This window comes from Neopsephotus bourkii, unplaced genomic scaffold (genome assembly GCF_033783945.1).
Source record: "Neopsephotus bourkii isolate Nb327-2 ecotype Australia unplaced genomic scaffold, CSIRO-AGI_Nbou_v1 NB_318, whole genome shotgun sequence".
Lineage (NCBI taxonomy): Eukaryota > Metazoa > Chordata > Aves > Psittaciformes > Psittacidae > Neopsephotus > Neopsephotus bourkii.
In genome coordinates, this window is record NW_026900826.1 from 10,083,154 (window position 1) to 10,110,732 (window position 27,579).

General features: G+C 52.9%; 1 protein-coding gene across 2 annotated transcripts in view; it reads right to left on the reverse strand.

Annotated features, from left to right (window-relative positions):
• The window catches only part of LINGO1 (leucine rich repeat and Ig domain containing 1), a 443,400-nt gene that overhangs the window by 388,733 nt on the left and 27,088 nt on the right, over positions 1 to 27,579 (reverse strand). Inside the window, exon 3 of one of the 2 annotated variants that reach the window (XM_061347698.1) lies at positions 8,734 to 8,776. The exons of the other annotated variant lie outside the window; for it this stretch is intronic. The gene's annotated coding sequence lies outside the window, so the exon portion shown is untranslated. The remainder of the gene's footprint in view (positions 1 to 8,733; positions 8,777 to 27,579) is intronic. 2 annotated transcript variants of the gene reach the window in all.

The following is a 27,579-nucleotide window of genomic DNA, read 5'->3' on the forward strand; positions in this document are numbered from 1 at the left end:
CATTTTAATTAACATAATTAGCCCGTTTGAGAGAAGCAGCCCGCACCTCACAGATACTTTTCAAACTAAAGATGCAGGCTGTCACAGTCAGTCATAATTAAGCAAAATGAGCTGGTTTTCCTTGCTGTACATCTACCTTCTCCCATCCACACACTTCCCTTTTCCTATTACACTCACTGCAAGGTGAGTGGAGACAGCATCATGCCATAGGGGTGAAGCCCCCATGTCCCCATCCCTGCATCCATGCCTCCATTCAGGTTTAAGCTCTGTCCTAGCCAGCGGTGCCAACTCAGGGCACAACCCAAGCTTCAGACAGGTAACCTGGGAGATGAAGGTGGCTATAAAAAGCCCCACAAGATCTGTAGGACTCTGTTTCCAGCACAGTCTCACAGTCAACGGATAAAAGACTTATTCTTGCTAAAAAAGACAAAAAAGCATGAAAAGCCTGGCTCTGGGCCGCCCGCCATCAGACAGAGAGGAGCAGGGAAGGAGGATAAAAGCAGGCACAAGCAGCAATTGTGTGGCTCTGTATTTCTTCAAGCATCCCATAGCTGAGCTGGACCCTGGAGAGCAGAGACTTGGGCAGAAGCTGCAGCCTCCATCAGCAGCCCTCCTCCTCCTCCTGCCTGCTGCTGCCTGCAGCACGAGGCAGCACCACATGCCTCAGGCAGCATCGCTTATGCTTCCTCCCAGTGCAGTAACAGGCTCCACTGCTCCCATGGCATGTCCCTGCTTCCCCTTTGCCCCCAGCACTGATATCCCCCTTGCAAACAGCCAGATGGGGCACACAGGCTGCACAAAGCGATCAGGCATCACCTCCAAACCTGCCATAGGGTGTTTTATCCCTGTCCCACCAATGCGTCCTGGAGCAGGACACGAAGGCCAGGCAGCAACTTCATCAATCAGCCCAGGTCATTTTCATGGCAGCACCATTCAATACTTTAACAGGCATGTTAATGGCTGTTCCACTCTTTTGCTAACATCTCACCTCACCCTGAAATGTAATAAACACGTATCAGTATACTATAAAAGCACAATTAGTGCTTTCATGAAAATCTCCTTTATGATGGCTCTGAGATGATGGGTCTGCCCTGAAACCACACAGCACTGCTGGAGATGCTCATGCCATGGCTTTAACACAGACACAGTGTCACAGCAGAAGGACCGTGTCTGTGAGAGCACCCATCCTGTCCACAGCACCATCCGGTGCCACCACCCCAGGGCAGACCACACCAACAGCTACCTGCAGCCAGAGCAAGGCAAAACCCATGAAAAGCAGTGTTTTTAGGAGGGTTTACATGATTTCTGGTATGGTTCCCTTAAGAACACCAGGTTTGTGCACCACGTGCCCCACGTGTTGTCTGCCTCCGCTCATTACTCCCCGACTCAGCAGTCAGATTCAACAGCGTGTGAGTGACAGCTGGAAATCTCAGAGATATTAAATTCCTGGAGGTTTCATGGAAACAGATAGAGAGGAGAGCCCTTCCTCGGCTCCGCTGAGCCAGGCTCTCCGGAGCATCCACACGGGAGAAAGGAAGAGCACAAAAGCCCTGATGATGCAGGGGAAAAGCTGAATCAGAGGCTGCATCTTGCTAAATATTGAAATCAGTCAATCTTCAGGTATTAGCTCCTGGAAAAGCAGCCTTCAGTAGTGCTGATCGGCATGTTAACAACCTGTTTCCAAACAGGAAATGCAATTTCCATAGGAAATTCACTTTTCCTTGGTGGAAGACCTAAAATATTCAGGAAAAATAAAATCAAACATGCTTTTCTGCTTTGGTTCGACATAGGCTGACATGTTTTGGTGTCTAAAAGACACTGAAAGTCGTTCTGTGACTAAAAAGACAACAAAGTTTGGTTCTAATTCAGCTAAACACCCCACATCCCTATTTGCCATTTTCCACATGCCTTGGGCTGGAGATGGGCTCCATGAGTGCATAAGGGACCATGGCTGAGCAATGGGACACAACCCAAACATCCCCTTTGTGGCACTGGATGTTTCTCTTGAAATGCTGTATTTAAAACTGCTATTTTTACTTTTCCATTCTTTTTTTTCCTGAATTGGAAGGCCACATGAACACTGTCCATCTGGGATACAGCACGGAAGGTCTAGAGGCACCTTCTGCAAGCACACTTGGCTGGGCAGGGGTCAGTGCTGGTGGCAGCCTGCTACAGGCATCCTCAGGAGGGACATGGAGCAGCAGGAGAGCACAGAGCAGAGCAAAGAAGCAGCAGAGCCAAGAGTGAGGGGTTCTGTGTGTGGCACACAGAGGGGTTATTTGCATGCAGGCTTTGAAACACCTGCTCCAGTTTGTCTCAAGACCACATAAAAATATCTCTCGTGGCCCTGGATTGAGAGAGCTGGGAAGGAGGCTTCCAAAACTGGGTTCTCTCCCTGCCTGTGCAGAGGATGGGGTTGTGACACCACAGAGAAGCTGTTTGTAGGTCTCTGTTCACAGGCTACCAGCTAGGCAGCCTCACCCTCCCTCAACCAGGGCAGCTGCCCTCCCTGAGCTCCCATCCTGGTATAAATAGGACTCCCTGATGGAAGCAAGGCTGGAATGGGTGCCAGTTCTCCCTGCGCTGCCCCATGGCCGGCCAGGCAGCACCCACAGCCTTTGGGGAGCCATCCCTCATCGCTGCGGAGAGACGGAGCCGTGCTCATGAGCACCTTAGAAGGGAAATGTTAATAAGTACTGAGTGGAAGGTGAGGAATGCCCTTAATCACATTGGCTCCACTGTCAGAGCTCACGAATGTCCGCAAGCCACAGAGCCCTGTCCAGCCACACTGGGGAGGGCCAGACCCCAAATCACTGCCCCAGCACTCGGGGTGGGAAAGGAAGATTCACTCAAAGCCAAGCTCATCCCTTGCTCAACCTCAGCTGAGCACTCCCTGAAAGCTGATGGCATCACATGTTCATGGGTCCTACCAGGATGGGATGCTCTCCCCTCTACGTGAGCCATGCCCAAGCACGTCTGCCCATGGCCACAGTGAGTTTGCGCTTCAGCTGCATAAAGAAGTCACACGCTGGGTTTTTGTACCGGGAACTCACTCCTCAGCTTGTGCAACTCCGGTTTTTCCTTCAATGCAGCCAGGAAATTGCCATATAAAAATATATGTGCAAAAATAACGATTTTCCTCAGCTCTCCAGCCACGCGAGCGGAGCCTTTTGTGCTGCCCTGCCTCTGCATCCCTGAGTATGCTGTGTGCACGTGCACGCGTGTGGCTCCATGATGCAGGGGGACATTCTTTATGGCCACAGCCTGATGGTCCCCACTGGGGAAAGTGGGGGTTGATTAAAAAGGAGACCAGTGAAGCATGTCTCCCATAAACCCTCTAAGTGATATTTACTTCTTGGTGCATTATTGCTTCTGATGGACAAACCTCGAGTTTAGGGGTTTGGTTCAGAGAAGAGTGGATGGTTCAGCCATCTCCTGCCAGCTCCTGTGGGATGAGGTGGTTGGACTTAAGCTCAGCTCAGGCACTGCCTGGAAGGTCTCCAGTGAATGAGCCCTTTTCTCCCTCTGAGACCACAGCCTCACACATGGCCCTTAGGGGCTCTGGGGTCTCCTTTTGGCTTCTGGAGGCCTCACCCCTAAGGAAGCCCCTACTCACTCCTGCCCATGGGCTGTGCATCAGCAGCAACACAGCACATTTTCCTACACAATCTCATCAGCCCATAAAAGCAACTCTGTGCCCCTCAGATCTCTGCCCATCCTGGACAGGGTATAATGGAGTTTGCTTTAACAGCACAATAGATCTTCCTGGTCACCGAATCCAGCTCCCTGCCACTGCAAGCCTGCCAAGTTTCAATCTGAATACACATAAAAGATCTCAACAGCTGGGTGTTTAATTACAGGGACTAGAAAGCAGGCTCTGCAGAGTCGTATCAGGTTATGCCAGCTCCCTTGAGCTGGCTCTGGAGTGTGCCAGGACCGGCCCCCCGGGGAGGCTGCTGTTTCCAGCTCTGCCCAAAAGCACAGAGCCTCGAGGAAACACAAACCGTGCCCAAGCCTGAGAGGCAGAGCTCCAGAGCACGTCACAGCACAGCCCTCTCCACAACATCATCGCGATGCCACTAAAATCCATGGTATCCACATGGATCCTACGGGAGACAGAGGGACAGGAGATGCCACAAACCTGCCCCGGAGCTGTTTTGCAAAGCCTGGTGGGGAATGGCTCAGCACCATCTCCCAGTGCTGATAGGGATGCGGTGGCATCCCCTGCTCCTCTGGCACTCCCTGCCCATCCGCAGCCTCCGCTGCCACCCCAATTTATTACCGTGGGGCCAGACTACACCCAAGGAAACCCTTCCAGGCTCTTGGCACTGACAAATGACTGAAGGATCAGAAAACAGGGCTGTTAATGCATAGTTTAGTCTGATGCCATTTGTGGCACAGTTACTGCACCTAGGAAACGGCAAGTGGGAAATTTGCTGGTGTCAGCTCCAGTCCTGAGCGTTGCCCTGGTGCTGGTACATGGGGATCTGCAGAGACAGTTCATCTGAATTTCTAAGGAGCAGGTCCTTCCAGAAACTGAACTCTGAGTCCTAAAAGGCCTGGGCACCTCCGTAGCAATCACTGCAGAGCATGGGAAAGCACTTCAAAAGAGCTCCTATTGGCTTTTCCCAAGCTCTGGCAGTGTCTGGAGACTGGAAAAGCTGATTCTGGGGGCAGACAAGTGCTTCCCTTTGCTCAGGTGGCTCAGTGTCATCCCTGGAGCATCCTCTGTGCTCCCTGAGTGGTAGCCAGGCTCCCTCTCAGCCAAGGGGATGGCAAATGCCAGGCAATGGCAGCAGGTCCTGCCCTGTCCCAGCACCAGCAGCAGCCCAGGAACAGATCAGGTCACACGTGCCTCCTGCTCACAACCATGCACACACCCCAAGAGCTCCGAAACAGGCACAAGCACAGCTCCCAGCACCACTCTAAAGCATGGGAGGAGGAGGGAGGAAAAGCTTTCTGCCCCCTCTTGCTCAGCTGCCTGGTGCCTGTTGGGCAGAGACCCCATGGGGCTATCAAAAGCACATGTTGGAAGGATACCCAGAACACCCCTTCCCCAAAACACTGTGTTTATCCAAAAGCCAGCTTACTGCTGGTGCAAAGGAGCCCATGTCCTTACGAGTTAAGATTTAAGGCTTTAACAAAAGCAATTCGCTGTTTCTCTGGGTGAGCTGCTGGGAGCACCAGCAGCTCAATTTTTATTGATGAAAACCTCTTCTCTCTAAAGACATGGGACCAGTTCTCCCCACGACAGCAACACGTGGGCAGCGCAGAGCCTCAGGTCACAAAGTGCAGCGGTTTCCCTGCATTTCTGCTGGGCCACAAGTTAAAAAACCACATCTGACAACGTCTGCAAAGAGAGCGCTTGTGAAACCCTCACGGACCAGCGGGCAGAGCAGGTTTGCAGCCTCTTCCACTGGCTCGGAGCCCACTGAAGCGCAGCAGCAGTAAGAAGCATCTCCACGGTGCTTTGCTTTGCTGCCTGTTGTTCTGCATCCCATGTTGCCAGCAGCTCCAGGAGAACTCTTCCAAGGTGCTCCCATTGACTGCAGCGGGACAAAGCAATCAGGGAGCTGACAAGGAACGCGTGACTTTCCCATCGTGGAGAGACTGCTGGAAGGCATCCAATCAGTTAACAAGCACTCCAGAGCCAAATCTGGTCTGGAATCAGTAATTAATTGCCACAAGACAAGCGAGAGTGAATATACTGGAGAAACCCATGCCTGTCCTAGGGATGGCCTGAGGAAAAGAGGGTCTGCCCAGCCAAACTCACACTGCGATGGAGAGGCAACGAGCAAGAAGGGTGATGTGGATCCCCAAAAGGTGTGCATCCCTCTGCAACACCAGCAGTGAACACCGCAACCAACTCCCATCCCAAATGTCTTGTAGCAGGATCTGGCACCTGAGCGGGTCCTGTGCCTTGACACCAGCCCACTGTGCGCACGCAGCCAGTGAATTCTCTGCTTCTGTCAGGCAGCACTGTAGTGATCAAACATAGAGGAGACGTCAGCCTGGCCAAGTACATCCCGCTTCCACCATCCTCGAACACCTTGGTTTTGGAAGTCCTGGAATAATCTCTTCACATCTGTTTTCCCCAGTAGGCTCCCACTCCAGGGTGCTGAGCATCGTCCAGCTCCCAGGTCCAAGGTGGCTCTGAGGAGCCAGGCTGTCACCAGCAGCATCACCCAGCAGCGAGCAACCTCCTGCCAGGTCCTCCTGGTTGAAAGTGAGCAGCTGAGCTCCGGGAAGGAGGAGAAGACATCCTCCTGACGTGTTCGCTCCCAGCCATCCCAGCTCCCGGCACCAGCCGCCTCTCTGGAGCATGTCCCCATGCGGTGGGAGCTGCGGAGCAGCACTGCATCCAGCCGCTGTGATAAATTAGCCGGAGATGGAGGCATTTCGGCGCAGCTGCCTCCTCCTCTGCCGGCATGACAATGTGATTAATTTTGGGTGCAGATGAAGCTCATTTATCAGAGGCACGTGATGGGCTGTGGGGAGCCCCGAGGTGCTGGGGAAAGCAGGAGCAGAAGCAAAAGGCAGGGAGGGAGAGCAAGGAGCCGAGCCCAGGGCATCTCCCTGCAAGGCTGTTTGCCACATTGGCTCACGATTAAGGATGCTGGGGGAGAAGAGCCCCATGTGGGAAGACAGCTTTTATCTCTGCTAACACACATGGCCACGGCTGGGGAGAGATGTGCAATGGGAGGGGTGTAAGAAGATCAGCGAGAAGCAGCCATGAGCCAATTACCATGCTTCAGTAGAGGCAGTTCCACCACCAACCCCCTTCTTCCCCCTCTCCCCCTCCTCCAGGCCATTTTCCATCACCCCTTTTCTGGGGACAAGCAGGTCCCGTCCTGCCTGGAATTGCCTGGGAAAGCAGAGCTGTATTTTCCCCGTGTAACACAGCCCTGACATGGGAAAGTCATTTGGTCAGTTCCTCAACCACTGATCTGCTGCTTGCAGAGCTCTGGAGCAGCTCCCAAGGCAGGGACGCTGCTTGCACTGCAGGCCAAGACAGCCTAATGTGCTGGTGCACAGGAGAGAGCAGCAGGAGAGGACATCAGTCCTGCAGCAACCAGGATTTACAACCATTTGTGACACAGAGCTGGCGCAGCAGTTTGCATCCCAACACTCTAACACGGACAACAGCCCAGGGAGCCACCAAACAACACAGCTGGGAAACCATGGGGATGGACTGGGAAAACCATATGTGGTCAAGGATGGCAAGAAGCAACCATTGTTGCAGTCATTTGTTTGCCATCGTTTGCCCCTTGCCATGGTCAGATATGCCCTGGGCAGGGTTGTCCCCATCCCAAAGCAGCTTTGTCCTAGAGCAATGTCACACCAGCAGCACCCAAACCTCTGAGACCACCATAATTACTCCTCCCTTTGACGTATTTAAGCCCCAGCTAGCAAACCATTTTCTGTTAAGGAAAAGAGACACTCTGAGGTTCAACGGCACCATGCAACCTGGGACAAGGACAGCAGAGCCTTGGGCATACGGACAGTGTCCACACCTTTGGTGGGACTCAATTATCACTCCAACAGGTAGTGTCAAATGTAGAAGCTGCTCTTCTGATAAATACATGTTTCTGAAGAGGAAAAACATCCAGAGGGCAAAGGCAAATACAACACAACACAGTGCAGCCCTGCTGCTTGCCAGCCAGTCCTGCTAATTCATCCCAGCACTGCAGCAGGGCCCTTTCTGCTGCATTAAGTGTATGGTTAGAAAACCCACAGGGACTTTGCAAGTGTGAAAACGTCAAACACGGAATGGCACGGGCACTCCAGCATGAGGAAGGGGAAACTTCATGCTTGAGAAGGCAAGCAGTGTGGCTGCTGGCAGAGTGGGTGGCCTGAGAGGAGTCCATCACTGTAAAGGTCAGAGGTGATGATGCTTGCTCACAGTAAAGGACTGCAACCTCTGGTTTTCACATTTCTTTCAGGTCCTAAATGCTCCTCTAAGCCTGGCTCCTCTGCAGAGGTCCCCTGGGAGGTTTTGCTCTCCTCCCACCCATTGCTTCACCCTCTTACCCTTCCAAAGGTCCCCCAAATCCCACCCAGAGCTGCTGTGGTGACAGAGCCCTCTCAAGGTTTTATTGCAGTCATCAGGCCAATTACTCAACTGAAGTTTTTGGCTCCAATCCATCAAAGTTTACGAGCTGACAATAAAGATCCAGAGAGACTTTTTACAAGGGCATGGAGTGATAGGACAAGGGGGAACGGCTTTAGGCTGAAAGATTTAGATTAGACATTAGAAAGAATATCTCATTGCCTTATCTATGAGGGTGCTGAGGCGCTGGCACAGGGTGCCCAGAGAAGCTGTGGCTGCCCCATCCCTGGCAGTGCTCAAGGCCAGGTTGGACACAGGGGCTTGGAGCAAGCTGCTCCAGTGGAAGGGGTCCCTGCCCGTGGCAGGGGTTGGAACTGGGTGAGCTTTAAGGTCCCTTCAACCCAAACCAGTCTGGGATTCTATGGCTCTATGAAGATGCTCCCTCACTTTCCCTTTGCGGATTATGGAAAACCAGTGATAAAAGTATCTCAGCCAACTTTCACATGGCAGGGAAATATCTGCACTAGCACAAGGGCCTCTGTTTGTGCCAAGAGCTAGCTCCTCAGCCCACCTTGGGCTCTTCCATGCTTAGTGATGGTGCCCAGCCCCACTGCTCCTCCAGCCCCACACAATGCTCTAGCCCCAGCACGCTCTGACCGAGAAGGAAACGCTATTGCACTTACCAGAGCTGAAATCTTGCAAGGACCTGCTGGTGAGGCGAGGAACCTGGAAAGGAGGAGAGGGAGAGATGTGCTTCAGTGGATTGGCCATAGGCCCAGGGTGAACACAGGGCTGCCCCATCACCCTTCCCCTCTCCCAGTGCCTCATCAGCTCCTGGAGCACGCCCTGCAAATCTGTGCTGAGGACTCACAACAACGCGCCTGGGAAACCATCAATATCTGTGAAAAACCTGCTCATAAATCCAAGGAAAGGGGAATTTACGGTGCTTTCTTTGGAGATTTCTCCAGGTGTTCCTATTAAGCCATTGTGCTCGTTTGCATAAGTATTCCTCAGACAATACAGCCCTCTCCCCATCAGTTATCAGCTCTGCAAACAGGAGCAGCTTTGGGCATGGGGCGTGCAAACACCCAGCTGTAAAGATGAGGATCTGGCTCCTCACGTGGGAAGGAAATAAAGGATATTAATCGCTTAGCCTAACTTACTTAGCACCAGCTCAAGCTGTTTCTGCTGCTGTACCATTCACATAAACCACCTTATTTGACTTAAAGCCTGAGACTCTGCTGTGGGATACTTAAGATGAAGAAGCTTCTTTAACAACATCACCAGGTCCTCCAGGGGATGCTTTACATCAGCCACAACCCACAATAAGTTGTGTTTGCTCGGGGCCAAGGCAGGTCCCTGGGCAGCATCAATATCCATGACCCATTTCACACACAAAGGACCATGGTGGTTTGTTGGAGGTTGGGACAATTAGACCCAAAGGGGCACCTCACAGCTCTATCCCTGTGCTGGTGCCCAGCACTGCCCTGCTTCTTCAGGATACATAAATAGGTGAAAAGTGAATATCTGCACCAGTGTTAAACCCCCCATTCAACAGATCTCACCCCAAGCAGTTCCTGCAAGCCTGCCCAGGTTAATAGCCAGGAGAGCATGCTGTGACATTCCTTGGTGTGTTTAATGTATCCTTATCATGACTCCCATGTACTTCTGCATAGATGGGTGGGAGACAGGAGAAAATGAATACGTTTCCTTCCAGTGTGAAATTCTGAGCGTGTCCTCTGCTGGGTGCAATTACTGTGTGTATGACTCCTGTAGTCTGGCTAATACTGTTAAGGATATTGGAGATTAAAGGATTTGGGGCTGCAAAGTCTGCTTCATTCATCCCAGCCCATGCAAGGGAATACGAGCAAGGAAAAGGACTTGCAGGAGCAGGGTCTGGCCTGCAGGTGACCATCCCACCATGTCCCCTTGCTGCTGGGGAGCTCTCCCAGGCTGTTCACCCCTCGCCCCAGTGTGCCACCATCCAGGATGCTCCTGACCCTATTCTAAGCATTGTTGTTATGTTCTCAGCCTGCTGGAGCCCGGAGCCCTGAGCCCTCTCTGGTGCAGCGTGCTGGGGATACAGTGGCCATGGTGAAGGACTTAAGCGGTCACGATGCTGCTGCTGAGAGTGCTCTCCAAGCACAGGGAGAAGAGCTGTTACCTCTGAGCTGGAGAGCTCATAAAAGCACTGGAAAATACCTGCATTGGCTGAGGCGATGGCCTCTAAGTGCCCTATGAGAAGAAAGCCACAATGCTACTGCAAGTCCCCAGCGCATCCCAGCTTCCCACAGGGAAGTCCCAGCTATGCAGTGTGAGGCGATGCGGGGACACCCTGCCCCAATGCCAACAGGCACAGCAGTAAACCACTGCTTTGCAGCCCTCGTGCCCAAGAAAGCCTCAAAAACAACCCTCCTATAGAGCCAGCATCCTTCAGAGGGCATGGCCCAAGCCTGGCCACCGCTCCTGCCCAGAGGAGAAGGCACAGCGAGATCCAGCTCCTCCAAACCAATGCAATATGAAGCAGAGCAGACACTGAGTTGTCCTGCGAGCACAGATGACCGAAGCAGAGCAAGGAGATGACTTTAAGTAGTAAACGCTGTCCTCATGTTATGAGCTCAGACATATCCCCAACCAGCAGAGGAGCCATCTCCGCTTTGATCCAGGTTTGATTTAAACCAAAGCATCTCCCTCAGTATTACCAGTGGGACAGCACTGAAATAACCTCGTTTACCTCTGCTTTTGCCACCACCATGTGCCAGAGGTCCCAGGGCAGCACAGCAGAGCTGCAAACCTCAGCTCCCTGTGCTCAAGGGCTCGTGGCAGCCAGTGGTCCAGCCGTGGCAGGCTGGGATGCTCGAGGAGATGCTCCCTGCCTGCACTGGGATGCGGATGAGCCAGCACAGTGCCAGGGAAATGGGAACCTGCCGGGGCATAAAGCCAATTCACTGCCCATTAACTCCCACAAATCCTCCACTCCCTGGCCTTATCTTCCTCTGCCATGTCCCTTCACTCTCCCTCCTGCTCCTCCCAGGCTAATGGGCTTTCTGGAGGTGGAGACAAGCTGTATGGGTACTCTTGGCTGCATATGACATCCCTTTAACAGTGGTGTCTGCAAGGAGGTCTGATGGGAGACATCCCCAGCACCTCTCAGACGCCGTCCCAGCACCCATGGGTGATGGGGCTGCCCCATGCAGCGGAGCACATTGCCAGCCGCTCACTTGCTCTTGTGGATTGAATGTCAGACTCCAAACATTAACTTTTACGGTGTAATATATCCAGCACCAACCCACATTGTCAGGAGACACCCCAAAGCTATTCACATCTGGATGTGAAAGATTGTTTAAACACCCCACACGGTCCTGTGCGTACGGGATGGATTTACTGTCACTTCTTATAACATTAGGAAGGGTAAAATCAAACATGTGAGCAGCAATGTCTGCTGGGCAGGATGGAGGGGGCAACCACCAGCACGGTTCCATGGCCCTGGCTAAATAAAGCAGCTCTGGAACAAACACCAGCAAAGCTCGCCATGAGGCATCTCTTCCAGGTCCAGGCAGATTAGACCTGCAAGGCCTTCTGACCCGCAGAGCCCGGCACAGCAGCACTGGGGTTTGAATCAGCACTTTCTGAAATGGGCCATATTGCAGTGGTCCTGTGCTGCAGGGCAGCAGGGGAAGGAGGGGAAAGCAGCTCCTGTCCCATGGGAGCTGCCCTGGGAGGCTCATGTGAAGTTCTGCACATCAACAACGAGTGAGAAGCACTGACAATGGAGCACATGGTGAGCAGCAGCAACCCCGCAACTGCCTGGGAAGCATCTTCTGCTCAAGCAGTGTCACCTCCCCTTGAGTCATCGGCTCCTCACCTTGCTCCCGCAGGAGCTAAGTGCTGGCAGCACTGGCTGTTCAGAGGAGGAAGTTCACCTCTCACACAGAGCACAGGTTTTACATGACAGTTTTCCACTAGAAACTGTTTGCACAGGAAATTTGTGCCCAGCCCTTTCCATCAAGCAGTGCAGCTTCCTACGTGAGGAAGAGCTTTGGAATAGCAGAGCATCCCTCAAAGCAACAGATAAATGCCCGCAGAGTTAGTGGCTGGAGGCTGAATCTAGACAAGCTCAGACAAGAAATAAGGTACAATTGTTGGGCATTTAAAGTACTATTGCAGTCACTAAGTTAGGAGCTGGAGGAATACTCTGTCTTCAGCTATCTCAAGGGGAGGAGAGGCTGTTCCTCCAAAGGAGGTGCTATAAAGTTGCTCACAAGCAACATCCAAGAGTCCTGGGTGTCCCCATAGGAGCCTGTGGACACCAGCAGTGAAGGGGCTGTGGAGGGAGACAGCAGAGCTGGGACAAGGTGCCTGGGGATGGCACCAGCCCTCATCACCAGCCTTTGCTCCAGCTTAGCAGGTCACATCCACCTCCAGCAATGCTGAGGCTTGTGGGATGGGAGAGGAAAAACATTCCCAAGCCCATCCAACCTATGAGAGGTCATAGCATCCTCCCCAGCTCCATAACCCCTGCAGCATCTCCCAGCCCTCCCCAAATTCCCCTTCATTGCAACTCCCATCTTTTATCTTAAAGATAACCCACAACAGGCAGGGTTAGAAAAAAAACACCAGAAACAAGAAGAATACAACAGCCCTTGAAACCCCATCCTCCGTTTGAAAGGGAAGGATGGAGGCAAGGCAAGAAAAGCCTCATTACCATCAGAAATCCTCTCTCCTTGCCCTTCCCTCCCCACTCATTTCCATATCACAGGGGACACAATACCCTTCTTCTCCTGAAAAGCATCCCATTTCTGCAGAGCCGATGTCCCCACTCCCAGCACCAGCCTCCAGAGCTGGGGAACAAAAGCCAGGCTCACACCTACCCTGGTGCCAGGCTCTGAGCCTCCAGGCCCTTACAGCCTCTGGGGACCAGGTTTTGTCATTATTATTATTGCTCTACTTTATCTTTCCTCTTTTCTTAGCTTCAAGATCCTTTAGTCAGTCAAATTACACTCCGAGTAGCAGAAGCAGCAGAAAATAAAGCACTATAAGGGGTTCAGGAACTTATTTTCATCTCAAGGAGAGTGTAAGAAAGGTTGACAAGTCTTTCTCCTGCTCTTACGGGATAATGTGGGTTCCCAGCTGCTATAGGGGAAAGAAGAAATCAGAAGAAATTAGATGAAGAAGTAAAACCCAGGTTTCTACATCAACTGATGTGCACCTTGGCTGACAGCAGAAGGCACCAGAGAGGGAGACGTCAGCATGGGAAGGAAAGGGGAGGCCATGGGGTCTGGGCAGGGCTGGCAGGGCAGGAGGGTCACCCAGCTCCTCCTAGATGGGCTTTTCTCCTGCTAAATGGCCCCATCACATCTTCCCAGCCCAAAGCATCACTGACAGAGCAGGCGGAGGAGGGAGGAAAAGCCAAGCAGCTCAAAACATTGAGTGGGTCGCTGGATTCATCCTGCTCAATGTCTGTCTGCTCCAGTAACGGCTACAACCATCCAGTCAGGCACAGCACAGTTTCCCTACAAAGGCTTTGGGCTCTCACATTTACATGCACAGGGTGGAGCTGGACAGCTCCCAGCATCCCAAAGCAGGGCTGGGAGCAGAAGCAGCATGCCAAGGGGGGGACCAGGTCCGCATGGCAGAGGAGGAACCATTGACCACCGGATTAGAGATGGATGCGCTTGGTGCTGGACAGCAAAGGGATGCAGAACCCGGCTGCAGGGTCCTGAACAGCTCATTAGGGTGCATCAAGCTACTCCTGGTGCAAGACACCCTCCATCCCAAGAGCAGGGAATGGGGTCCCCTTTTCCCAACCAGTGCACAGGGGTCCAAGGCAGTCCCCTCCCCAAGGCCTGTGCCTCTCTGACTGTGCAGTGCCACAGTGGTGCTGTCACTGGTGACTGATGGCATGGTTGAGGGGATATAAATTCCCCGGCTCTCTCAGGAGGTGAACTGGGGGGTGTATATATCTTTAAGATACTTAATGAATGTACCACAGCCCGCGGAGTGGCAGCAAATACATCTCTGCAGCCAGCACTCCTCATGCTGTTCTCTGCAAGGTTCAGGCACAATTTAAGAGCTTCTCATTGATTTTATATACGTTCCCCAGGCCCTGGCAGTGTCTACATTGCCCCAGTCCAACAAGAGCCCCATAGTCACAGCAGGGACCTGCACTTGCTTTCCCCTTTCTGCTCCTCATCCCTTGCCCATGTGGGAATGGGCAATGGAAAATCACCTGCCCCAGGGCAACTCTGGGGGCAAAACCTGGTGTTTGGCCAGAAAAGATGCAGGTCTGGGCTCCTTGAAACATATTAAGGTTAATCTGGGCTTCAGGTCAGCTCTTCAGCCCAAGAAAGGGGTTGATGTAGGGTTACTGGAGCAATGGTGAGCACCAGGGCGAGCGCTGGTGCAACCCATGCTGTAGTGGCACAAGTACCAGGCTCTGGGCTGCACCTTTGGAGCTCCAAGCAAAATAATGACCTTAACAAAAGACAGTCTTGCAAGATAGCCTATGGAAAGCCTTAGCTTTTATGTAGCATAGCAAACATTCATTTTCAAGGTGAGAAAAATGGCAATCAGTGGTTCTGGTGCATGGCTTGGCTTTGTTTTTCCCTCTTTCCCTGAGGGGGAAAAGAAGAAAGGAAAGAAAAGCAGCAAAGAACAGCAGAGCCCCAGCTGACCTTTCTGGCTAAGAGACCTTGTCTGAATCACTGGATGGTAACAATGAATGAAATGCCAGTGCCCTGCCTCACAAATACCAGCTTCCTCTTGGGGTGAAATGCCAGCTTCCCAACGTGGAAATGCAGCAAGGAAAATGTCACCCTCGCCAAGGTGTGAAATGCCAGCCTGCTGCAAGCACCCGGCTTCACCCATGGGTTGACAGGAGGGGAATGCTGCTGCTGGGTTCCAGTCTCCTCCCAGCAAGGGTTTTCTCCAAAGCTCACCAAAGGCAACAGTGTGAAGGAGACAGGTCTTCAGTGTGGGTCAGCCAGAGCATCCAGCATTGTCTTCAGCATCACAGCAGTGAGCGGCTCAGAAAAGCTGCCTTTGGGATTTGGGTTATTCCTTCCCTTTTCCAGTGGCTGCAAGAGTTGTCAGTGTGGCCAGTGACCCAAGCAAATCACATTTCAAGATTGGTTTGGATCGAGCCAAACCAGCTACTTCCAGTTTTTCCCAGCTAAATGAGAAAACAATTGAGCATAAGAAGATTTTGCCAACTAAAGAGTTTATTGGGAGCTGAACTCCTAGTTCTCAGTGAGCACTGTTGTTGCTGGGCTTAATCCTATTTATTAAACATGGGAAATCATCCAACATACTGTCCTTGTGTGAAGAGACGCTTCCTGTGAAGCTGGCACTATTAACGTCTCCCCTAACCCTTCCCAGGGCCAAGCTGGGTAAAAGGTTGGCTTTATCCAAAGCCAGGTTCTCCAGAAGTTCATCCTTCCCTTTCTCCCCACTCAGCATCCTCCTGCCCTGGCTCCCTTGGTACCAAAGCCCTGACACCAAACCTGTGCCAGGTCAGGAAGGCAAAGCAAGAGGGACCAGTGGTAAATGTAACCAAACCTTTCTACCTGATAGGATTGCATGGAGGGATGAATGAAGCTGGTTTTCATCCTGTGGGAATTGGAGCTGTTCTCTTTCCCTACACCCACACTTTCTTTTTCCTCCGTCAATGTGTGAAATAATTTCACCACCCTTTTTTTTGTTGTTGTTCTTTCAGTTACTCCTCCTCCCCTCAGATCTCGCCCTTCCTGGCATTTGAAAATAGCTCATGAAAAGGAGGAGGAAGAGGGGAGGGGGGAATAAAAGGAAATGTGTGGGGATGCAAGATGGAAGGGAAGAACAGGAAAAAACACAAGCAGAGTGAAACTCCATGTTTTCCAAAGCAAATCAGAAATGGCCGATTGCTTCACCTCCAGCACCTGCTGGGAAAAGTCTGCTCATTTGGGAACCTTTGGGAGGCTCTTCTCATCCTGTTGTTAGGCAACACCTAGAAAGAAAACGCCTGCCTACACCTAGCCATACCAGCATGTGCAGGCAGCTCATACAGCCGGGTGCAGCAAGGGAATGCGACCTTCCAGGGAACCCAGATCTCTGTCATGATTAGAGCTGGCTGGGACCTCTCTGACTAAATGGATTTTGTCCTTGCCCAACACAAGAAGAAATGGTTGGAACAAACGCTGGGTTTGATAACAGCAGCCTCCGGAACCCATAGGACAAAGGGAATGGTCTCCGCTGCCTCCAGCACTCAGCCCTGGCTCGGAAGGGATGGAGTTTGAAGGGCTTCTTTCACCCACCAGTGCCAGGCTGGGACCAGGCTGCTCGCAGCTTGCTGGCAAATGTAAAGCCATTAGTGCTGGAGGCAGCTCCGGGTGGTGGTTTTGTGCCCGAGCCCTCTCCCTGCCTCCCGAGCGGGAAGAGATCTCCACAGGAAGCAGTTTTAATGCATCAGCCTCCACATGCATCGTGCCCAGGGCTTTCCCCCAAGTGCTTCTCCGTAATGGATTTAATCCTTGACCTGCAGTGATGCTTCCCTCCCAGAGGGAATCGGACTCCTGGTTCCTCCCCAGCTTCCCTTTCCTCCTGTCCCAGTGCAGTACAGCTCATGTGCAAACTCCCCCTCAGCCTCAGCAGCAGCAGGGCTGCCAGCACAGGAGGAGGGATGCTCACTGTTAGGGGCAATCCTCCCCTCCTGCATCCTGGGCACTTGCCAAGCAGATTTAAGGCCTTTGCCCACAAAGCTGGGTGCCTGTGCTGCGGCTCTTTTCTCTTTCCTTAGGTCTTTCCTATCATTCCTGTTTATGTCGGCCATCATCTGAGCATCCTTCGCCTCCTTTTGATATCTCCTCTCTCCCCGCAAGCACCTTCTACATCCTTCACACTCCTGCCCTTTGAGCAGCAGTTCTAGGGCTGAAGGGATGCTTTTTTTGTTGAAGAAAACCTAACAACCTAATTCATCGCAAAGCAACCTCTTCATGTCTGACACAGAAGGGACTTGGGGATTTATGTTAGCAACGGCACAGAGGGGAATCCACGGCTGGAGTGGCAGCAGGGGGGCTGGCAGCAGCAGGCATTGCCAGCATGGTTGCTGTCAGAGCCCCAGGGAGCAACCCTCAAGGAGCGTGTTTCCACAGGGATGCACAGATCCCGTGCCAAGTGCAAAGGATGCTTCCCACCCACATCAGGAGCATGGTAAGCAAGCACTGGGAGCCAAGAGGGGAACTACATCTCCCCACACACCCCAAGAGTGAAGGCAGAGGGGCTCTGCCATTGCACACAGCTCCCTCTGCACCTTGGAGGGGGGGTGTTGACCAAGCCAACAGGCAGCAATGGCCCAACCCAATACACAGCCAAGGGCACTTGCAGGAGCCAAGCAGGAGCCTCTTGAGATGGCAGTGGGATACTGAACATGTCTCCCGAGCAACCCACTTCTTCCCTCGGGAGATGCCACCCTGCAACGCTCCCTCTTCCCACCCTCCCACAGGGACACTCGCTTTTTCCAGCTGAGCTGTGGAACGAACCAGTCATCACCCACTCCAAGTAGGTGGGTTGGCAATGGCCAAGGAAAAGATACTTTGAGTCTGGCAACATTCCACGGAGCTAACTCAGCAAAGCCGGATGATAGGCAGCGAAGCCACCCCTTCCAATAATAGCTCTGCGGGGCACGCAGACCGCTCTTGCTCAAGAGATCTCCAAGGGCTCAGCACAAACTTCATAAACCCCTCGTTTGCAGCACACAGGGATGCTGTTTGCATGGCTAATGATTTCCTAGTGCATCTCCCTTAGCTCTTAAACACTGCTTCTGGCCCCCTGCATCTCCACAGCTGCTGGAGACCCCGGGCCTCATGCATAGCAAGGAAATATGTTTATCCACAGCTGAAAGGATGGTGCTGGATCCTACACTGGTGTCCAAGCACAGTCTCAGATGCTCACTGGTACATCACTCCCTCTGCCTCTGAGATGACAAGGAGACTGCAAGACCCCCAAGCCTACCTGAGGGTTCCTCTTCCTCAGCCCCATTTTCTAGCTCCAGCAACCTGCAGAGGTCTGTAGCTCTTGAGGTCTGCAGAAATCCCTGCTCTCCTGGGCCCACACAAGACATTTCAACTACTGAGCCTCTAAATAAGACACAGCACCTTTCCCTTGTCCCTCCCTTCATGCCACGGACCATGAGGCAAACACTCTGAAATACACCTTAATCCTTGCTCGCACAAGAGTCTCTTTCCAGAACAGCAAAATGATTTTATTATAGGGAAAGCCCAACCAGGGACCATGTGAAAGCTCTTCCCGAGCCATGTGCAAATAACCACAGGTTCCCAGCAAGCAAAGCCCTCTCGCTGGCAGGCAGTGGGGCAGGGCACAGCAACAGAGGAGAATTCAACTGGAAACATCAGCATGGCCAGCACCAGGCTCTCCAGATGCCTGGAGCCCCTCATCCTCCTCTCTGCTTGCCAGCATCTGCTAGTGGAGTCCCTTTGCATTTTACCCTGCTCTGAGGGCTGTTGATAGGGGCACTTCTCCCCTAGCCCATGCTCCCCTGCTCCCATGTAAAGACATCAAAAACCTCCCCACGTTACAATGCATTGTCCCACAAGTGTTTTAGCTCGCCTGAACAAGGTTTTTCCTGGGAAAGCAAGCTTCAATGGACTTCTTCCAGCCTGCTGGAGAGAAGCACGGTGCCTGAAAGCACTTGCAGTGCTTGGGTGTTCGCTGGGGTCCTGCACCAGAACCAGCACAAGCACAAACCAGCATCTCCCCTGGCTGGGAAGTTACTGGCTGCAGTTCAGCCTAGCAAAGCCATGCCGAGGAAGACACGGGGTTTCCATCCTCCATAGCTGCCAGCACAGGAGCAGCCCTGCCATGTCTCTCCTTTGGGATGTAACACAGTGGGGAGGCCCGACACACTGTGTGAGCCCAGCTCTCCCACCACCCCTGGGGCTGGATGCGGGGCTGATTAGAGGGATTAAAACCAGTTTAAGAGCTGGCAGCAGGAGGGATGTGCTGGCAGGGACCAGGCACGCCAGCCTGCGGGATGCCATGGCAGGATCTTGAAAGGAAAGGAAGATCTGAGCGGGAGCATCGCCTCTTTAACAAGGGACGGGAGCAACCCACGGTTAGCAAAGAGCTCCCAGATGAAAGCAGCTCCATCCCCGGGCTCTTATTATTTCACAGATGCTTCTCATATAGCTTTTCTTTATTGTTATTTTTCTAAGGTCTCTCATTGCTCTAGATAAACGGTGTCTCTGTGTCTGCAGGTGGCAGGGAAGGAAAGGCAGCTCCCAGGGGCTGCAGCCTCGGCTGCCCATGGCCTCAGGTGGCCCCAAGACATGTATTCCACCTCTGCGCATGCCCAACCACACCAAGCAATAGGGCCTGGCAGCAAATACCCTGCATTAGACCCAAGCCCACCTCCTCAGCTCCTCCTGCTCCTCACTGGCAGGATGGGCTTTGCAATGGCTGGCTTCCCTAGGAACTGCTAAGAGATCCCAGCATGGAAAGAACCAGTGGAAAGCAAACACGACCCAGCCTCCACCTCTGCCTCCAGGCACGACTGCCATAGGACAATTTGAAATCCAGGCTGAGGAGATCCTGCCCATGCCTGCCCCAAATCTGGCAGGGATGAAATACCCCTCCTTTCTTGAAAAGCTAAAGCTACTAAATGGCAGGCAGCCACAGCTCGCTCCTGCTTTGCAAATCAGCCCTCGTTGGGTCACTGGGCCAAGGGACCATACAGGGATACAGGCATCCCAAAGGATGTCCGCTGTAAGCCAGGGCACCCAATCAAAACCTGACCAAGCTTTTATGGGTGTAGCAAGGGTTGACAAGAGAAGGCAGCAAGAGGGAAAGGGAAAGGATTAAAAATAGATCCCGATTTTGTTTCGACTCTTGTAAAATAAAAGGTCCTGCAGCAAGCACTGCTGAACCCAGAGCTCACACCTGCACCTCGGGCTGCAAGCACCTGAACGGCAGATGTATATTTCATTAAAAGACTCGTTAATATTGCAGGCTCTTGCTGAGGACCTGTTTCCCTGCTCTGGCTGATTGCTACAGAACCACTTCCCTCTCCCTTGCCCAGCAGACCCCCAGCCCTCAGCATCCCCTGTGCCGATGTCCCCAGCAGCATCTCCGTCCCCCACCAGCATCCCCTTGCACGCTCTCAGCACTGCTATCAGCAGGAAGTGACAAAACCCCAAGTCCAGACAGGGTGAGTGGCATCACGCCATCAACCTGGCAAGCAAAGGTAAATAAGAAACAAGTTATCTGGCATTTGAAACAAACAAAAAGGTGGACGAGAGCAGTCCCAACTGCACATGAACAATGGCTGGTGGTAAAGGGAACTGATTTCTCCCTAATGAGAAAGGACTCCACTTTGTTAACTCAAACTTTCTCATTAATCACATTTGCCTGCCTTATTACTGTCAGGCCACGATAACACATGAAGAACATTGCTTTATCCCCCAACATCCCACTCAGTAAAGATACAGAGTGCTGTGGAAACGGATTTACCCCAACACCTGGCTCCCAACACAGTAAGTGTAATTTAGACACATTATTGAGCCAAAACCTCCTTCCTCCTCTTTCCTGTTATTTGATTTTCAAGCCAGTGAGTGCTGGGCTCAGCAATTAGAAGCGACAAGCAGAGCATCTCAGGTTGGAGTGAAGGCTTCTCCTCTGCCCATGGTGCCCAGTCAAGGATACTTCTCTTGAGTACCCACCCTGGGTAGGTAGCACTGGAGTACCCAGTCCTGCCAGCACCTGCTCATGGCATTTTAGGGATCCAAAAAGCAGCATGGGGGGGCACCAACATGCAGGAGCATCCTCAGGGTGGGATCGCAATGCAGGCAATAGATGCTCTCAGTCCTCCCTGCTTCCTTAAGGTCCCTTCCAACCCATCCCATTCTATGATTCTGTGTTTCCCAAACAGGCTGTATGTTACTGGAATCGTATGCAAAGCGCTGTCTCGGCCTCCCACGCAGCTGCTGGCTCTGCAGCAGGGCTCTGCTTGTTGGAGATTTGCTGGTGCAAGGAGGGGAGGAGGGAGCAGCAGGAGGCTCTGCAAGGGGCAATGCGCCTTCATCCTGCCCCTTGTAACAATCAAAGGAGTTGGAATTAATTAAATCTTGATTAATTAACAGGGACCTCAACGCTGAGAGGTGCAGAATGAGAGGGGAGAAGGAAAAACAAGCAAAAATCCTTGGTTGTTGGACACGTTTCTTCTGGTAGAAAAGCTTTTTAGGAGATGAAAACCCCCACGTTCAGATGGCTCTGGAAGAAGGCAGCGAGATGCAGGCAGAGCTGGCTGGTGCCACCCCCATGGGTGCTGCAGTGGGTGCAGCCTCCAGCCTGCCTGCACTTGGTCCTCCAAGCCCAGCCCATCCATCATAGGAGGGACACTGCCTGTGATCAAAGGAGCCCACAAGAGTCCCCAGGGCTTGCTGGGAGAGGAAATATCAAACCTGCCTGGAAATCAAACAGCAGAGCCAGAACAGAGGGAAGAAAAGAAGGAAACGACAGGGGAAAGAAACCTAAGCTGACACTTTCTGTGATTGAAAACATCCAATGTGAAGAATCATCACCCCCAGTGAGGGTTGCTGGGGGACAACACTCCCTTACCACCCCTCAAGGCTGCAGTGGCACACAATGGAAATCCAAAGTGACTCCAACCCCGGAGCAGCTTCCCACTGTCCATCAGAGCGGGAATGAGATGAGGACAGCCACCACTGCCCGGATGCAGGTTTCTGGTGACAAGCGCCGAGCGTGCAGATGCTGTGTGTGTAATTAATAAGCTGGGGACATGAAGGACGTGGGGCTCCTGCCGGGAGGAGCGATGTGGGCAGGCGATGGGCTCTCCCACCAGCATCAGCAGCGAGGAGGACAACTTGTGTAACACCAGCCTTGCTACCGGATGCAACTTCACCCCAGGTACCCCAATGGAGCCCAAACCTCACATCTCAGCCTTGGGATGCTGCCCCTTGGACCACCAATGAGTAAAGACCCAGGAAAGATCACGGTTAGCCCAGAGCAGCCACCAACTATGCATGGATGAAAACCCAACAGAAAACCCCTGAGGATGCAGATTTCATGGCTCTCTAATACCTCATTTGAAAGCGTTCTGTTATCCTCAACATCAAGGGAAGCCATGTTAAAAAAAAAGTCATCATAATAGGTGTTAAAATTGGAAATGAGATGCTGCTGCAGTGATCTCTTGCTGATCTCCGAGTTGAAGGCATACTTTAGAAATATTCACATGTGCACGTCAGGCACGGTGGAAGCAGCACCTCTGGCAAATTCGCACTTCCATCAATTAAAAATCCATACAGGAATGGGGAATCAGAGGCAGCAGAAAGCGTTTGCAGTCCAACTGGAAAGCCCAAGGTAGGTAGAAACTGAAAGTTAGGAAGGAGGGGACCGGATGGATGCTTGCGTAGGATGGACGCTTGCATCCCCAGAGGCTCCCCGTTCCCAGTCTGACCAGTTTGGAACAGGTGCTTCCAAAGCAGAGCAATGCAGCATCCCTGGAGCACATAGGCCACAAACAGGAACCTCCCAAAGGCTTCTCAAGCCCACAAAAGAGGATGGAGCTTTTATATGCGACATGGGATTTTCCACCCAGTGACACACACCAGGAGGGTTTGCTGCTAGACTGCACAGGAGGGGTTCACAGCCACCGTCCCCATGTCCCCACCATGGCTCTGTCCCCATGTCCCCATGGGCACTGCTGCAGTGCAGGCAAGGATGGAGGATGCGCTGTGGGCACCCGCAGGAGCTGGCGCCACGTCCGCCCTCCCCAGCTCTGTCCCAAGCAAGCCAGTGGAATTAAGTGCAAGTTATAATTAAGACTGGATGTTTGAAGAGAAACATAATCTCCGTTCCGTGGGATTCGCCGGCACAACAGTAATTAACGTCTCATTAACATTCGCCTAATTAAGCAGTTTATGAAAGTGGATAGATTTGCATACTGCTCCACTTCAGCTTCAGTGCATCCAGCTATAGCCAGGCACCAGCATTAACCCTTCCAGGACATTCCCAATGCCCTGCACGCCTTCCCAGCCTCTCCCCGCGAGGCCATAAGCTGCCATTGCTGAGCATCTCACTGCATGGTGCAACCCAAAACCAGGTCAAGGAAAAAACCATCTCCTCTCCATCACCTCTTTTCCAGACAAAGCCACCCTAAACCCTTCCAGCTTGCTTTATTGGTTATCTATTTTTAAAGCCCTCAGCTGGTTTCAGTGCTCGCCCTCAGATTCTCGACACATTCATCAGAGAAGAAAGGAGACTTGTAAGAGTTTCTGAAGACAGGGAGAAATGTCTCCTAAAACATTCCGTGCTATCTGCATTTCCAAACGTGCTTTAATGTTTAAAACCAACCATTTCAAGATTAAAGAGATGCTCCAAATTCCGAACCCTAGCTTAAAAGCAGGATGCGACAAGATGTCTCAGCCGCTTCCCAAAAAGTTCTGACAAAGGGAATAGGGCCCCTCTCCTTTAGAGGCATTGGGAAGGAAGGAAAACCAGCACCCAGCTGATGTCCTGCCCCATCTGGTGACAGCAGGGACCAGGAGCACCATTCCAAAATGGATCCCAGAGCACTGAGGGATGCAGAACACAGCCCATCAAATAAGACACATCCTACATGCAGCCCCTTAGTGATAAGTCACTTAAAGTGCTGGACATAACATCTTCCACTGTTAATATCAGCTTTCTCTTCTGGTGTTGGATTAGTAAAGCCGCTGCATCCATCAAGTGCTTAAAAAGACCATGTGCAAACTTGCCTCCCCCCCTGGAATCTCTGGGGTGGGGGGGGAAATGAACTCTAGTTAGTGGTTAATGCTTGGAGACAAGATGCAACTTTGCAGCAAGTACAGTGGGAGAGAAAAATTCATGACACAGCCTTTCATTGAAAATCAATAAAGCCCAGACCTGCCTGTGATATACACACTCAATTTACTCCCCGCTTGGCTTGCTGCATCCTCACACCAGCCCTCTCCATCACTCCAGGTCCTCACCAGAGGATGCAGCACCACTGCCCACCTCTGGGTCATGGCACTGATGTCACCTGCGCCATGTCACCATGGGACTGTCACCTCCCTGAGCCTGGCAGTCCTGGGCTGATCACCCCGTGTGTGCCCACAGCTATAGGGAAGTGCCACTGGGGAAACGCTCCTGATTTGCACTTGAAACACCTCTGGCTTGAAGGAATGTCTTAATTTTCCCCTCATCCAGCAGCCATAAGACCTTCGTGGAAGTGGTGCTGGATGGAGCCATTCTCCATCTGCCAGCCCCATCTGAGCCTGACCTGCTTCAACCATCCTGTCCTGTCCCCCTTCCCTTCCAAGGGGGTCTTTGGGAGGCATCCAAAATCACTGCAGATTCAGGCGTTAAACACAGCCTTTTTCCTTCTATCCCAGATTTCCCAGAAAACACTCCTGGAATGGGGGGCTGGTCCTGCACCTTGCCCACCCCAGATAACAGGGCACGCCAAAATGCTGTGGGGCCAGAGGAGCACCTGCTCCCTCATGATGCTGGAGTTGCATCCCTAGGGCATCCCTCCTGCAGCCAAATACACATCCGAGGCAGGAGGCTGGCTCAGGGATGAAGGCAGGAGGCAGGCAGGGCAACTTCCCTGCGCATCCCCTCCAGCTCCGTTTCTCCCCTTGCTGCCACCTTCGCACAGAGCCACCTCAGCGGGACCACAGGGCAAAGAGCCGCCCCGACGCCAGGGTGAGAGGCTGGTGCCAACACAGCCCCACAGCGGCTGTCTTTGGCATAGCGCAGGCTGCCAGGGTATGGGGAGGATGTGGGGAGAGGTGGATGCTGGCTGTGCTGGGGGCTTTGCCTTCACAGCGGGCTCTGCAGCACAGCCTGACCTACTTTCTCCGTCAGCCACGGCAGCCGCACGGGGTTTCTTCTCTCCTCCACCACGTACTGAAGTCTTCCCATTAACTGGCAGCGAGAGAGTGGCAGAGCCCCCTCACTGTCACCTCTCAGCATGGGCTGTGCCCTCCCTCGCCTCCAGCCACTCTGCCTGCCTTTGAACCTTCCTTTCCCTACCCTTCCCCAAACGATCCCTGGCACATCTCTGCCAAGAGAAGGATTCATTGATCATCTTATCTGTATCTAATCCCAGCCGGGGGGCCGCGATAACCGGAGCCAGCTAAATCACAGACCTTCCTGCAAGGTCTCTGTGGGAGCAGCTCACAACGGGGGGAGCAGCCTCCTGGGGACCCCAGACCTGCTTCATGCAGAAGAGCAGCCCACGATGGCAAAGGCGTTGAAGCAAGGATTAACATGCTGCGAACAGCCACCCAAAGCTGAGGGCAGGGGTGGGAGGACAAACCAAACCCAAAGCACTCCATCTAATCGATCGTAAGCAGTTTAAACGCCGTTTCTCTGCAGTTCTGGGAGCCCTAATTCCAGGCATGACCTGAATCTCTTTAAAGAGAGAAGGGAGTGGAAGCAGGCAGGCAAGGAGAGGGGAGAGCCAGAAATGCCAGGGATGCCAATTTGTCCCCGTTCCCTTTCTGCATAACAGTATCTGGGAGAGAAAAGCTAAAGTGAAGGGACCCCCGAGGAGCAGCTCTGATGGTGCACGCTCACAGAAACCCCCGTTACCCAGCCTGGACTGAACACGGTCCTCACAAGAGCAGGCAAGATGATGCTGTCTTTGTGTGAAGAGCCTGGGGTGCACCCAGGCCACCTCCTCGGTACCAACAAGCCAGCAAAGCAAGCTCCAGCCCACCACAACACTTGGAGGGAGCAGGGCAGATACAAGACAGCTCAGCCTAAATGCAGCGTGGCTGTGTCCAGGTCAGCTTGGGCTACAAGAAGCAGGGAGGAGATGCTGGGAGCATCCTACAGCAGTGAGGAAGAGGTTGGGGGGGTGACAGGGTGCAGGGGATGGATCCCTTTTCCCTGGGGTTTCCATACTAACAATTCATAAGACAGGACAAAGCTACTGCTGGTTTTCCAAAGGGGGTCAGGATGTGAAGGAAGGGGGACCACGACTGCCACCAGGACTGGGATGGCAGCAGGAGAGATGGGTTTGGTAGCTGCAGAACCATGCTGAGGAAGAGAAACTGCCATCCCCTGCACCCTGCTGGTGCATAGCACCAAGTGACAGTGCTCCTTCAGCAGGGAGGGGACATGGGACCCTATGCTGCATGGGAACAGACATCCAAGTGCACTGGAATGGGGATGAAGCCACTGGCACAATGAGCCTGTCATCCCAGAGAAGGCACATGCATGTGGCTGAGAGCCTTTCCTTTAGCTCGGTATGGCCGCAAATCCTTTACAGCCAACAGAGAGAGGCAGGGCTGCTCTAGGCTTTGATCTCAAGCTGTTCTCACCCTGCTGCCCCTCCCCACACCATGTCTCTATGTCCCCATTGCCCTCCCAAGGGAGAACCACAAATCAGCCCTTAACACTTCCTTGAAGGTCTGAGCTTTGCCAGACCCTGTAACAAACACCACAGAGTTTAATGGGTGATGGAGGAGGAGGGGATAACACTGGGAAGCCCAGTTCCCTTTGTGCCCTATGGGACCCACGTGGCAGAGCCTGGCAGGGCACATAGGGAAGGGAGCTGTCAGCCCCATCCTGACTCGTTGCAGCCATCTCACCCCTCAAGCCGGCAAATAAGTAAATACATAAATCAGGCAAACGATTGCAAAACCAGAGCTAAACAGGAGAGAGGAGATGGAGGCGGCTAATGAGGTGTGCCCTGGTGTCAGGAGAGCAGCAATCCCACCCTCAGGGCACAAGGAGCACCCAAGGGATGGCACTGCCTGGCCCAGCCGCAAGAGCCACCCTCAGGGCAGCTCCAGGATCATCCCCAGGCAGTGGAGCAGCAGCCTCAGGCCAGGACCCCGGCAGCCCTTAGGCAGCATCAGTGCAATCACACCAGCAAAGGGATGGCCGGATACCCTGGTCCCATGGAAACCTCACTGGGATCACTCCTAGATTGAGTTTTCTCTCCAAACCACCCATGAGCTTAGCCATGGGCTGGGGAGGGAGGCAGAGCCCCAAACTGCCCCTCGGCTGAGCCCCTCCGAGGACTGAAGGAGGGGAAAAGCCAGAACACCTCGATGCTTACAGTTAAACCCAAAGATGACACTCGGGTAACAGACCGCCCTGCCTGCCTGCCCGGCAGAAACGGCTTCGTTAAAATACAAACACGCTTGGGTCTGGGCTTTTCCTTTGGTTGCCTTTCCCAAATGAGCTCCAGACTGGGGAGGTTTTCAAGTCCCTGCAGCCAGTGAGTCTTTGTGCGCTGCACCCAGCAAGGTAATGATGTGCCAGAAGCACGGCTGCCTATGGCTCGTTCACCGCTCATTAGCAGGAATGAACCAGTCCCCAGGGCACACTGAGCCCATCCCCATCCTTCTCTGCTTTCCTCCTCCTCCTCCTCACCCTGGGCCATGCAGAAGAGCACCTTGTGTTTAGCACTGCAGCAAGGAGGGCCTTGTCCTCCTCCCTTGGGTGTCAGGGGTCCCACTGCCCACCAGAAGGACACCACAAACACTTCCGTTGCCAAAAGG